General features: G+C 40.8%; 1 protein-coding gene across 2 annotated transcripts in view; it reads right to left on the reverse strand.

The window, feature by feature from the left end:
- Positions 1-5,938, reverse strand: part of mapk8b (mitogen-activated protein kinase 8b) — a 76,343-nt gene extending 70,405 nt beyond the window's left edge. For both annotated transcript variants that reach the window (XM_084077372.1, XM_084077373.1), the window contains exon 1: positions 5,736-5,938. The gene's annotated coding sequence lies outside the window, so the exon portion shown is untranslated. The remainder of the gene's footprint in view (positions 1-5,735) is intronic.
- Between the last annotated feature and the right edge of the window lie 9,542 nt (positions 5,939-15,480).

Consider the following 15,480-nt stretch of genomic DNA (forward strand, 5'->3'; position numbering starts at 1 on the left):
AATGTACTTAGTTACTTTACACCACTGATTATTATGTTGCATTGATTCTATCGTCATGAGTCATGAGGACCTTGTTGTATTGTGAAGGACAGGTCTGCAGTTCTACTGTGGATGTCTGTGGTCCACTCGCTCACAAATGCATTAAACGATCAAAACCGTCACCATAGCAACGGATTATACTTCAAGTTCTATGACACATGGGTGACAATTAGTGACCAGGCAGGCTATTGTATCACTGTGGCCCTGAAACTCAGCTACGAGCAGGGTTGCCAGATTTTGAGAGAGAAACCACCAACCCGGTCTATGACTAGGCCACATGAGCACACACACACATAGCTAAATTAGTTAAGCTCACAACATTGTCGCATTGTGAGCTTGTAGATGTAGATCTGCCATTTTCTTGAAAAATAATTGAAAAATGTGGAATGTTTTTGAAACATTTTAACACCACAAATCTTGTATAGGGGTCCCTGGCACAAACTATTTTCAGGTGGGGGTCTGCGAACAAATTGACATGAAAAGGTTAGAGAACCACTGGTTTAAAGTTAAACAACATTTAAGAAGCAAACCCAAATAAGCAACTACATTTAGAAACAACCCCAAAAAAACGCGGCCGCCAATATGTACAACCGACTTTACAGGAAAACAAGTCGCTTATAATAAGCAGACTTGGCAACACTGGCTACGAGGTTCACACAGCAGGACGGTGAAAACGGGGCTGAGCGTCTCACAGTATAACGAAGCGTGTCAAGCTGTCAACCCAATTCCACTGTTCAGAAACGTAACGTACACGCGTAGCGCGGGCTTCCTCCATCACACTATGCTACTAAAGGGACCGCATAGTGGCTCGGGACGAGGGGGAAGAGCGACTGTTTGGGAACCAGAAGGTTCTCGGTTCCATTTTCGCCTTCTCCTGGTGTAGGAGCCAAATGGGTTTATGTATTTGTATTTGTGCACCAGTGTTGATTTTGACAGCATATCTTGATTTGGCTTTAGTCATAGTCTTTTGAATACAATTCCATTTAGTTTTAGTCATATTTTAGTCATCTGAAATGTTTTAGCTTTTGTCTAGTTTTAGTCGATTAAATATCATAAGATTATAGTCGACTAAATCTACAGTTGATTTAGTCGACTAAAATGTATTTTGGCGGGCCTTGATGGCGTCGTGATGGCTCATTTTACACTTTTAGTTCTACTGGATCTCTTCTCCACTAACTAGTCCCTCACTAACATGTTAGTCTAGTTTTTATTTGTTGACGAAATTGTCAACATATTTAGTCTTAGTTTTAGACATCGTAGCTTAGTTTTTATTTCATTTTCATCAGTGAAAAAAGGTAGTCAACGAACGTTCTTCGTCATACTTTTAGTCGACGAAATCAACACTGTTGTGCACTGGATTGGATATTGGTTTGGCCCTTGCATGGTGGGAGTGTCTCTGTGGGTGACCTCCAGCAGGTTACAAATAATAGTCCTCACTCCTCACCTGAAGGCTGGTTTGACCGTGGGGGTAGGGTGAACTGGGAGAGATTTTGTTGACCGCATATTGCTCACTGTTTAATTTATTTCTTGTATACATATTTATTGGAAATTGTATTGTAATTGGTGACACTGAAGTAAAGCATTTTAACCCTGAGCTTTCGTTTGGACGCAAGTCCTTTTAGTTTGCACGTCATACAAATCTCCCAGGACTTAGCCTGCCGGCTACACCTGGCTAAGCGTCCTTGAGCAACTCGACACTGACTGAACCCGCTAACTGCTCCTCCCGAGGAGCAAGTTGGTACCACCTTGCATGGTTGCCTCCACCATCGGTGTGAATTTGAATGAAGGGGTGGATGTAACGCACAATGTAAAGCGCTTTCGATAAAAGGTGCTATAGAAATTTGCAGACCATTTTTAGGCTACCAATTACAAATCTGGGGCTCTGCCTGGGCATGTACCAAAAAACACATATAGATTTAAAATGACACCAAATGAAATAACACGTGTGCTATTTGGTAGATAGCCCTGTCGAGCCATGTGGCACATAGGTCAGGGGACTATCTCCCGTCTCTGTAGCATTGATGAACAAGAACACTGTCTGGACATGATGCTGTCCCAGGGATTTACCCCCAATCCCTCCCTTGATGCCGAGTGCCAAGCAGGGAGGGATTAGGTCCCATTCTTCCCAGTCTTTCTTTGGTATGACCCCGCTGGGGATCGAACCACAACAATTTAGTCTCAGGGTGAACACTCTAACCACAAGGCCACTGAGCTGGTTATTTGATAGATGCTTGTATCCATACGGTACTGCATGTTACAGTCACATAAGTTAGATCGCATAGGGCGGGAATATAACCCAAAACCCTGCCAATGTTGGTGCCACAAAAACTGGTAGTCGGCAAGCGACGTAGATTCAGCACCATCCTCTATAAAACACACAGCATTCATTATTCATGCCATCAATGATGCCCTACCCTGTGATGTTCTTGTTTCATATTTAAGATCTTTAAATAAAATACACTACCATTTATAAATATGTGTATCATGACTTGACTGTTCATTCCTCATGTGAATTGAACTCAAACTTTCATATTTTTAAACTGAAACCGGCTGAGTAAGGAAACGATCTTCAGCATGCGAGTAGAAAGACAAAACAATTCAAATACATCTTGCTCAATGTATCAAATAGTGTTAAAATGAACGGTAATTCAAATACATTTTCCCTATTATCGTTTATAATGGATGATTTGGTTTTTGGGGCAAGTGAACGTGACCTTTCGGCAAGTAGGACATGACCTATACTTGCCCGACGGCCCGGCAAGTGCCTCTGAGAAGACCTTTACTTTAGAGTCAACCCCTGCATTGAGATACACAGGAACACACCGCGGAAAGAAGCCAGAGCTTTGTGTGTGTGCGTGTATGTCTGTCCTGTCCACTTCCTTTTGGTGCAGGAATGGTTGAGTTCTTCTTGGACTCCTGCTGCTCTTTTGGCAGGTGATTTATAAAGCCCCCACCACCAGGCCAAGCACATTACAGAAAGTGTAGGGGCAAGCGATACGCAACGCACGCTGTGGGGGGGCTGGCTGGCTGGCTGGCTACACCACCGAATAAATGTCACTGAAACCTTTTCTGGAAGACCACCGTTTCTCAACGTCAGGTCCGAGGACTCAGAGCGTGCCAAATCTCAGAGTTAATTAAACACTGAGGATTATACAGTGAAGATCTGGGTCTTAAGAGATAAAATGTTTTTATCAAATGGAGGTCCGTGGACTAATGCATATTAAACCGGTGGTCCTTGAAATTAAAAAAAGGTTGAGATTAAATCACAGTTGTTGGACGATGAGATTCTGCAATACGTCAGAGAGACACACCGGCACAGGTGTGTGTGTGTGTGTGTGTGTGTGTGTGTGTGTGTGTGTGTGTGTGTGTGTGTGTGTGTGTGTGTGTGTGTTCTCTGTCTTCAGTTTGATGAAGACAATGTTTGTGTTTTAGTATTAGTGCCATTGTGGACTAATATGCAGCTTAGTATCAGATCACACAGGCCTTTTGATGGACGACCAGCCTTTTGTCTTCATATAGAAAAATATTGCGATGGAACCTTAATTGCAACACACACTGCATGCCGTGTGATGGTGTCTGTCAAACCCTGTCTATTAATATTCACCTCACAGAGCAACATACCTGCTTGTTCCAACCAACCAGCTGGGTCACACTCACACACCAACACAAACAACACACCACCCGCCCCGTGGTCTCTCACACACACACACACACACACACACACACACACACACACACACACACACACACACACACACACACACACACACACACACACACACACACACACACACACACACACACACACACACACCAAGGTAAGGATAGAACACAAACGCAGAGCTCCAATGTTGCCACTTTCAAGCACACAGCTGACAAAGACATGATAAAGGTTAGTTTCTGCTAAGATGTAGCAGGGCGTTCTCGACGAAACGTGTGACCTATAGGATTGTGTGACTCCAGGGGTCGCTAATGTGCAGCGTTATCAACGTTGTGACATGTTCTGAATAACTTTGGTGGCACTTCTTTATTGGTGGGAAATGGTCTGTTTTCCAGTGAAATTCACGTTGTGAAACACTGAAAGAAAGGGGGGGGGGCGCCCTTAGTTGACTCATTGACATGTATTGGGGAAATATTCAGTCTGCAGCATTAAATCTGCTGCAATGCACATTAACAGTTACACTGCATTATGATATGAGAAAACTCCAGTGAAAACAGTTCTGTCCAATTAATTATTTGTTAAATATATTTATCATCAGTGGTGGAAAGTAACTGAGTACATTTACTCAAGTATTTTACTTAAGTACAATGTTTAGGTACTTTTACTTTACTGGAGTATTTCCAATTTTCAATTATTTAACTTCAACTCCACTACAATCTCAGAGACAAATATTGTACTTTTTACTCCACTGCAATTATTTGAAAACTTATAATGGAAATATACTATATATACACACTTCAGCCCTATTTAAAACTTGGCTATTTGAAAATAGCTGACCTACAAGCTCACAATGCTTCACGATGCGACGCAGTGTGAGCTTGTTGTAGATCTACTATTTGCAAATTTGAAAACTTGAAATAGGACATTCTGCATAATGAGTACTTTTACTTTTAGTACTTAAGTACATTTTGCACATTTCGCACTTAAATACTTTTGCACTTTTCCTCAAGTACATTTTTAACACCGGACTTTTATTTGCAACAGTATTCTTACATGGTGGTGTTGATACTTTAGTATGCAGCTCCAGTCTGGGAGTCACGGAATTCTATAGGTCACCAATCCCGACGTAACGCGGTGTGCTGTGCTGCTTATACAGCAGTAGCCTGGCTGCTACCATGAAGCCACAGTGTGTGTGTATGCGTGTGCTTTGCTGTAGCACAGGGCACATTACTTGCTGTTGTCGCTTTAAATGTCCAACAAGAACACAATTAGGCCCTATGCACAGCAGCCATATTATCACTTCCTTCACAGGTGTTACCAATGACACTAATGAAGGCTCTGTTCCATTTAGTGTAGCACAGTGGTTCTCAGATATTTCAATTTCCACGACCCCCATAACTCTGAGAGTGTACAAATGGAACCAAATCCATTTGGTTCCATTTGTACACTCTCAGAGTTACACACCCGCAAGGGGCCATTTGGAAACCCCTTAATGAACCATGAGGGTCCCTGGACACACATTTTAGAGTGTTTCCAGTGAGCCAACATGCACAATATCAGCACCCTGACTCTGTTTGACCAGAATGGAACAGAGCCTTCATTAGTATCATTGGTAACACCTGTGAATGTCTACACAATATGGCTGCTGTGCATAGAGCCAATTAGATCTACAAAAGAGCCGACAACAACAACAACGCGTTGTTGTCGGCGAGCGACAACACCGCGAGCGACTGTAGCAGGCCGAACATTGTTTGTATGCAGGCGGCAGGGACAGCTGTGTGTGTGTGTGTGTGTGTGTGTGTGTGTGTGTGTGTGTGTGTGTGTGTGTGTGTGTGTGTGTGTGTCATTTTTTTAAAACACACACAACGACAACACCTACATTTTACAAACCAATAACATATTTTTCTTGTACAGTGTCGCGGCGCGTGACCCTCGTGCACGCGCCGCCTGACACACAACAACACAACAACCGCGTCTTAATAAACAAACAAACATAAGAAATACACAAACAAACAACACACACATGACCACTCACCCTCCTTCTCTCCTGCTGCTTCTTCTTCTCGAGTTATAATTCCGATACTGATCTTCTTCTTCTTCTTCTTCCCTTTCCTTCCCCTCTTCCTTGAGTTAAAATCACAGTCCCGTCCGGAGGAAAAAGAGAACACAATAATATTTCATATATTTGTTATAATTCCAACAGCTCTCTAGGATCAGATCCCAGTCCCAGTTGTGGGTCTTTTTTTTATATTTAATTAGTGTTTAGAGTCCTGTCCCCGCGGGTCGTCAGTGCATCATCATGGTGTGTTGTGGTGTTTTTTTTATTATAAATTAAAGCAGCGTTAATCTTTAGTGCTTCCAGCAGGCAGGCAGCAGAAACTGCCATTTCATACCGACGTTCAGCGTTGCCAGGTTTTGTGAGAGAAACAGGCAACCGGCTCTGTGAAAACAAGCCCTTTGCCCTTTAAACATATACATTGGCTATTTTTTTTTTATATTTCTTGAGAAAGTGTGGAGGAAAAAATAGATTTTTAAAACATTTTAACAACACAAATGTTGTATGGGGGTCCCTGCCTGGCACAAAATATTTTTAGACGGGGGTCCGCGCAGACAAATACATATTAATTTGGGGGTCCTTGACATGAACATGTTTGAGAACCACTGGTTTAAATAACATTAGGAAACAAGCCCAGAAAACTCACGACCCGCAAACTACCAATTATTTACGAGCGACTTTGCAGAAAAACAAGCCCAAAGTTGCTTATAATAAGCGGACATGGCAACACTGCCGACGTCTCGCTCACAGCGTTGCCAGATTTCGCGTGAGATATAAGCAACCAGGTCTAGGAGAACAAGCCCAAAATAAGCGACTAAATAGGCACATGCATGGTCACATGAGCACTTTAAACGTTGCATTGGCTATTTTCAAAAAATCTTGAAATAAAATGTGAATAATTTGAATATTTTTGAAACATTCTAACAGCACTAAACATTTTCAGATGGGGTTTATGGACAAATACACATGACATGTCCATGACATGAAAATATTTGATAACCACTGGTTTAAATATATATATTAAAAAAATTGGAAGCAAGCCCCAAAAAGCACTTTAGAAACAAGCCCTAAAAATCGCAACCACCAATATCAAGCGACTTTACAGAAAAACAAGCCCAAAGTCGCTTATAAGCGGACATGGCAACACTGCTCGCTCAGTCTCATATATAATTCGTCGTACGAGGGTGTCTCGCGCCCCACAAATATACCCAATCTGCAAGCTCACAACGCGTAGCGGACGCGACGCGTTGTGAGCTTGTAGATCGGGTATTTTTTCCCCAGTGTGACGCCATCGTACGACGGAAGCACAAATCCATGGATCCCATGGCCCGGAGGGGCGGTGGGTGGGTGGTCCCGCCCTACCTCTATGGGTCCCGCGCGGTGATTTGCTGGCTGGCTGTGCCGGGGGCGGGGCTGTTGTTACGGCGACCACCACTGACAAGGGTGGTATTCATTTCGTTAATAGTTTTAGTCCAAAATGTGTCATTTCTTTGTGTGAACAATCAACAACGGCCTTTTTGTTTAGAAAAATAGCATTTACTCTCAGAGATAACAATAATAATAATAATAATAATAATAATGAATAGTAATAATAAATGAATAACAATAACAAACTATACTTTTTCAAAAGTAGTTAACAAAATGCTTCTGACAAAAACAGAAATACCTACACTGTGCAATTTACAAATTAAAATACATGCCATGCAATATTCAGTCAAGAAATCTCTATGGTTGAACATAATTAGGGGCGTGTGTAAACTCGTGGAGATGTATGAATTAAAACTAGTTTGCATAAAATCTGAGATTTGATCAAATAAAATAAAAACTGCCATGCATATTGGCCGACAACCCACTAACCAACCAATCACAGCGCGACCACTGTCCCTCCGGCATATGGGATGTGAAAGCTGGCGTTGTCTCCTCCGCAGACAAGCAGCAAGCAAGCAGCATTCAAGAGCTGCTGTGCGTTCCGCAGCGTTGCACATGATTGGAAAGGAAGGATTTCGCAATGGATTAGAAGCAAAAGTGTTCTGATGTGAACCAACCCTTATTTTTAAATCTATGGAACCAACCCAACCCCCTGTTGTAACTTGTGGTGTAGGCTAGTGTAGCACAACTGGTTCTCAAACGTTTTCTTGTCAAGGACCCCAAAACGAATGTGTATTTTGGCTGCGAACCAAACATTTTGTGTCAGGGGACCCCCATATAAGATTGTATTTGTGTTGCTAAAATGTTTAAAAAATATTCCAAATTATTCACTTCTAAGGCAATGCCTGGAACCCCCTCAAGGACCCCTGGGGGTCCCCGGACCCCACTTCAAGAACCACATTGAAAAATATTTCCCAATGTATCATCATCAAAATTATTATTATTATTATTATTATTACATTATATTAGGCTATCTTTCTATAAAAAGAGATCCGTTTACGCAGCTCTTCTACATAGACTGTGTGCCAGTTCAGATGTAGAGCTTATCAGACTCAAGCTCAACACTGTGGCATCTGCTCCTAAGTGGAGCTACTTATATGTCAAGGTAGTGATGCATCCTGGGATATACAGAGGACCCCCCCCCCCACTTCCCCCCTCCCAGTCTCCAGATTGTATTCAAGATCGTCATGCTCCCTTTTCATAGTTAATGTCCCCTGTGACAAATACACATGAATGAAATGTTGTTCACACACTGTCTTGGAGCCAGTAATTAAATCATTGTCATAATCTTCCAAAACCCCCAGTTATATTTCAGAGGCAAATATCGAAGCTTACTTTTTATTCCACTACAATGGTTTGATAATTTACTTACTTAGAAGATTTAGATTTTAGAGAGGGGGGTGGTGTGGTGTTCAAAGTAAGGACCAAGGCCTTCCATTTAACCAGCCGGTCACATCGTATTATCTCTGTTAAATCAAACTTTCCAGCTTAGTAGTAGTAGTAGAAAAACTGAACAACGCCCGTGTCACCACCAGAGAGTGAAATGAACAGATTAGCATGGTGGAACGACACGGGGATTGGTTCTTCTTCACCGCCTCCATCTGCTGTCAACCCGTCACAGTAATCCAATAATGTTCTTAAGGTCTAAAAATAGTGAGAAAATGACCGAAAACACAGTAGCGCCGTGTCATTAGTGAGCGATCGCAGAGGAAATATTTGGCCATGGAGATGATTTGCCTCCGTCTGCGGAGCTGTGAACCATCTCGAGTGAGGAAATGAAGAAATTAGGGTAGGAGATCAAGGTGCGATGACTCAGAGTTTTGCCCGGAGGGCCTGGAGAGCGGAGAGATGGAGAGATGTTCGTGAGAAGAAGGAGGATTAGGCCCTAGGACGGAAATCCACAGAAACTTAAGTGGGGGTCTCTTTCTCGGTTGTCGAATGAACTAAAGTAAGGTTAGTCATTGTGATTTTGATTTGGAAGGAAACCATCACAAATGAACAATTATGGCTCACTGTATACAGTAGGCTACTTTAATCTGTTGGGATTTGTCATTTTATTGACTATATGCATTGATTTCCTGGGGGCTGTATGAGTGGGCTACTTAGGTGGTCGTCGTTAAGAGGCTATTACGCTGTCTGGCATTGTTAAAGCGATAATTCGACCTAAAAGATCCGGTAGATGTGAGATCTTAACTTCTTTCCAGTGGATGAGAATCTCATATGCCTCAGGCTCACAGCTAGAAGCTACTGTAGTAACCTAATACTTTAGATATGAATGTCTTGCATTTCCTTGATTGTTTGTTGAGTGAGTGAGGGCATAAGGGATTGAGTGAGTGAGTGAGTGAGTGAGTGAGTGAAAGCTTGGTCAATTAAAACCACTTAAACCCTATAATATACTTAGTTGACCGGGGTCCCCCAGGGCTCTAGTCTATTCTAGGACTGTTAGTATCTTCCTCTACACCAAATCTCTATTTTGTTGTCCCCAGAATAGGGACCCAAGGGTCAAGTGGTTAATATCCTATGATTGTTCATGCATGTTTGTGTGTTGCTTTGCATTATGGTGTATGGTAGCATAGCACACGTTGATGTGTATGATTTTATAGCTGTTCCTTCTTGATGTCGCAGTCGTGCTCTGTTGGGAGTGTATTGTACTGATCCAGTATTGTAGTGATCCAATCATCCAGTATGTTATAATGGAACATCCATATTAGAGCAGTGTTGATTCAAAAAGGGAATTTGGTGCCGGCCACAAAGTCAGCAGCCAGTATAAATACTGTGTTAAAATGTGACCCTGTCGGGGCGTCTTATACTTTGTAGAGAAACACTCGACAACTGTACTATTTTGAGGCGTCTTTCAGCAAGGTACTTTAGCCCAACTTTGCCCAAAGGAGCTACTGAACCAGCCAAAAATAGAAAGGTTTGTCTGTATGGGGCGTCTGAATGTGTACAAGAATATGAGTTGAATCAGGGCACTGCTGTAGAGGAGCATCTGTACTCAGTCAACTTTCCCTGGAAGAGAAATGTAAGATTCAGACAGATCACACCTGTAGTCTGTCTGAACAGAGAGATGCCAGCAGAGAGACGTGTCATGTCGTTTCTGAAGGAACACCTGCTTCACACTTTTCGCTACCTGACAGCTCTTTTATAGCTCTTTCTGACTACAAGAACTAAGTGAATCGTAACATATTTCACACGGTTCTGGGTTTGTTTCCATACACTACAGCTCGGTTTCAGATAAGTTTCTCAGAACCTAATTTGGGCCCTGCTCAGGAGGTAGTGCTAGCCCTAAGTTCTGGGAACCCAGTAGCCTTCTCATAACTCATATGATATCAAAATGTTTAAAAAAAAAGCTCTGAGATTGAATAAATCTGTGAGCTGGTAAATCGGCTATTAAATCGAAGGTTTTTTCTTTTTTATACCTCCCCTTGAGAGGTGGTTCGGTTTATAATGGAAACTTAAACAAAAACCCATCACAGAACTTCATAGATTTTGCAAAGTTTCAAGTTATGGAAGGTTCTGAGTTACCTTTCATATGTAAAAGAGCCATTAGTCTGCCAAAGACCCAATTCTGATGATAAAATACACGTTTGTGACTCTGTGTGCAGTGCGATACCTCCATGGCAAAAAGCAACCATTATCTTCCAAAGTTTCCAAAGGTCACAGGTTAAGGATTAGGGTTTAGGTTTCATATCAACACACAAGTAAAAGCAGAAATCTGTATGCCCTAGCCACTACCCAGGATTCAAACCTGAGCCTCACATGAGGGAGACCAGATTTTTACCGCTCTACCAAGATGAAATACCCATTTTGACAAGGGGAAACTATTATGCTTATGAGCTTCGGACAGTAATACTAACCTAACCCTGGTCAACCAGTAGGCGTCCTACCTGACAGCAGGGTCTAAATGTGTCAGTGAAAGAGTAGGGTACCACCTCCAACCACACCAGATGTGCTATTAGTTACATTGTATTAACATTATATATTTTTAAAGTTCTGGATTGTAACTTTAAGATCTTCTATGTACGGTCCAGTTCATTACACACTATATATTTGGCACAACGGGAAAGACACTTTGAGGACTTTGAGTCCTTTTCCCCTGCTGACGGCGTTATCGATCATTGCTTTTGTGCCAATAGTAACGTTCAGTTTAACCAACTCAAAGCAGAATCACTCTTAATCAAAATGCAGTTAACAGCTTTTCAGACCATTTGCATGGCGTGGCAGTTTTTTTCCAGACAGTTTACTGAGATTTTAAAAGACGTTTTAGTGAATTGAGCTGTAGAAACATGACACATAAGTCAGTGATCATTTGTCATTTCAGTAAAAAAAAAAAACTAATTGTTAACCGGGTCCATTTGGACCCTTTGCTTTGGACATTTAATACACTAGTCTCGGTGTAACACTCAGCTATCTCCTACAAATGAAAACACAGGAACAACGTAAATGTCAAAGGTAAATGCTAGGGTTTGTTCAGGACTACAATAATAACATTCAACAAACCGAAAATGTATTTTCTGGTTCAGTGGTGGAAAAAGTACTCAACCTTTTTTTACTTAAGTGAAAGTATCAATACTGCAATGTATACATACTCTGTTACAAGTAAAAGTCCAGTAATCAAAATGTACTTGAATAAAAGTAAAAAAGAAGTGGCATCAAAACATACTTGAAGTACAAAAGTAAATGTACTCATTATGCAGAAAGTCACATTTTATAAGTTTTCAAATCTTTTGAAAATAGCCGATCTACAAGCTCACAATGCGTTGCGATGCGACACATTGTGAGCTTGTAGATCAGCTATTTTCAAATGGCTGAAATATATATAGGGCTGAAGTGGGTAATGCATGTTTTGTAATTATCATCAAAATCTACAAAGTAACTAGTAACTAAAGTTTTCTAATAATTGTAGTGGAGTAAAAGTACAATATTTGCCTCTGAGATGTATTGGAGTAGAAGTAAAATACTGAAAACTGGAAATACTACAATAAAGTAAAAATGCCTCAAAATTGTACTTACAGTAAGTACAGTACTTGAGTAAATGTACTTAGTTACTTTACACCACTGTTCTGGTTACTAAAGAGCTGGAGAGACCCCTGCCACTAACTGAACCTCAATGAATGAGCAATGATTGGGCTATGTGGGGATAGAGAGCTATTTCAGACTTAATTTAACACAATAAATATAACTTACACCTTTTTTTAAATGCAGCTGCTAGATGTTTAACTGGAACAAAAAAACGAAAGTAATTGCATTGCCTACCAAATCTAACCTTTCGTTTTTAAAGTCCTAAATGGCCTAGCTAACAATACATCTCTGATCTGCTCAGATATCTGCCCCCAGGTTACTTAAATCATCCACTCAACAGCTCCTTTCAGTTCCCTAAACACGCCTTAAAACTAAAGGTGACCGGGCCTTCTCTGTTGCTGCCCCTAAACTCTGGAATAATCTCACATCATAAATGAAGTCCAGCCTCACCATAGAACACTTTAAATTCAACCTTAAAGATCCACCTTTTGCTTTTTATCTCAGCCTGAGAGTGATCAGGGGCTTGTCTGTTTAATACATTTATACAATATACTAAATAGTGGTTTGTTTTGCAACTATTTTGTTTTTAGACTTGAATTGCTATTTATGTGGTTTATAATATTCTTGTCTTGCTTTTGTGCACTCTGAAACTCTGGTCTATAGATGTTGTTTTCTGTTATTGATTGGAAAGCAATTTGGGTTGCTTACTTCTGTTGCTTTTAAAAGTGCTAAATATATGATATATAGGTGACTTGACTTGACTTTAATGATGAGGTTTGAGGTTGAACTAAAAGAATGGCCGTCCGAAGCGTGGATGTTAATTCAAGCGGACGGGCTCAGGTGTCAGATGGACTTAAGGGTTATTTACTATCTGTGTGTAATCCCTCAGCAAGCCTGCATCAGTCTCCTAATGCCGTCCAGCACGACAAGTTCCGTCAGCTAGTTAATGTGATGGCTTTAGATCTAAGTGTCACATGGTCACAACGGACCCTCCGTCTCACGACATCCAATCCCCACCCACCCAGGGTCTCAGTCAGAGTTGCCAGGTTCTGCGAGGGAAATAAGCAACCAGGTCTACAAAAACAAGCCCAAATTAAACTACTATTAGTTAGTAGAACACTTTGAAAATAGCAGATCTACAAGCTCTTGAGGAAAAAAGAATATTTGGAATATTTGTGAAACATTTTAACAACACAAATCTGATACGGGGGTCCCTTGCACAAATTGTTTTCAGATGGGGGTTTGTGGACAAATGCATATTCATTTGGGGGTCCATGACATGAAAATGTTTGAGAACCACTGATTTAAACAGCATTAGGAAACAAGCCCAAAATAATCAACTGCACTTTAGAAACAAGCTGAAAAAAACGCAACCACCAATAATATTTTCAAGCGACTTAACAGAAAAACAAGCCCAAAGTCGCTTATAATAAGCGAGCATGGCAACTCTGGTCTCACTCACAACTTAATGTCTGGGTTTTGTCACAGAAAAGGTCAGCCAGCCAAGCTTCCGATTGGCTGTGGCTGTAACGGAAGTCCGTGGTTGGTCTAAGGAGGTTTGTTGGCTGATCAATTCATATGTCTGTCACACATAGATTTTGTCTAATAGGGATGGTTCCTAACCACTTTCAACCTGGGGTACCTATTTTGGGGTATGTTGTCATTTTAGGTGGTAATTCTCAGATTATTATTATTTTGCTTAAATAGCAATACTAGTCTAATCTACAACCTCATGACGTGTTGTTAAAAAACATGTATAAAATAGCCCTTAAATGGTTGAAAGATTTTGAACAGTCGTTCCCGAAACGTTAGATATCTATCTAATCAATGGCTACTGCGAAATTACAGCAGATCTACAGTAACGGCCTCTAATCCACAGTTACAGCTTGGACATGGTTTGGTTTGAAAGATCTGACTGACCTCTCTGGAACTGTATTATTCCTGCTGGCCTGGGCTCAAATCCCACCCCAGCCCTCCCCTCCTGTAATGTCCATACACCCCTGAGCTCTAGAACATTCACATGTTCAAAGATTTGTCTGTAAATGGGAGTAAAAAACAAACAAAGTTATAATACACATCTATGGAACTACTACTAGTATTAATAATTCATACAGTAGCAAGTAATACAATGTAAAAACCTAATAGGTGTTTTGAGTGGCCATAGCCTATGGTATAGTAAATACTATTTAATGGGACAGAGGATTTAGCCTACAGAATATAACATTTAGAATTGCTACAATTCTGAAGAATCAAGAATTGTTCAATTGAAACAATTCTTGTTTCAATTGAGACTAAAAGAATACAAGGCAGAACTCACTCTTCTTGTAATAAGCAGTTAAGTTAGAGTGAAGTTACAGTCCAAATATGCAAATGTCTCTTCTGGTTTCAGTTATGGTTGTCTCACAGTCTCTCTCACATGATGAGTGTAAGATAAGGATAATGCAGAAGGTCACCGGTTCGACGCTCGACTCGATCATCTACAGTACTTGTCGCAGTGTCCCCTGAACAACACACTTACTGTGTAACCCCTAACAACTCCCAGCTGAGTGCTCATCTGAGCCAGCCAACTGATCTGATAGATCTGTTATAGTGGAGTGATGGTTTTTATGCAAATGCTTATTGTAGCACTTTGAGATTTACCCAAATGTAAAGTGCATTATAAATAAAATCCTTATAATTATTAAATCAATTTTCACACATGCCCTCCAAACGACCCCCTCACTCAACAAAGTATTTTTCGAACATGGTGAAGCAGAACACAGCTGTTATGGGGAAACCATGATTATTATAGCATTGTCATCGTTTAATGAATATCTGATATATTGATATATTGACATCAACTCTGCCTGTTAGCGCACACAATAATACATAGTAATGTTACAACAAAAGCTATTACAAAGACTTTGTGTGCCATTTCATGTGTTGTATTTTATAGGACATTCTTTACTAAAATATATATTTTGTACATTTTTCTTTTCTGTGTTTCTCAAACAATCAATGATATTATTGATTGATATATTGTCTATGACTACAAATCTAATTGATTGATTGATTAATTGATTGATTGATTCCTGGCATGCTGCACGTCAGCTCTCGCGACTGTGTATTTTCTCTCTGCATCTTTGACAAACTTAAAACAAGTCAAGCATAGTATAGGCCCACCCCCCCACCATGCAATTAGAAGAAGCAGTGAGTTTTCCTGATGACTGCAGCACTGCAGCTGTAATAAAACTGTCAGGGCAAAACGCTGTGCCTTCGCTGCACGCTGACGTTA

The sequence above is a fragment of the Gymnoscopelus microlampas genome (assembly GCF_963454915.1).
Source record: "Gymnoscopelus microlampas genome assembly, chromosome: 14".
NCBI lineage: Eukaryota > Metazoa > Chordata > Actinopteri > Myctophiformes > Myctophidae > Gymnoscopelus > Gymnoscopelus microlampas.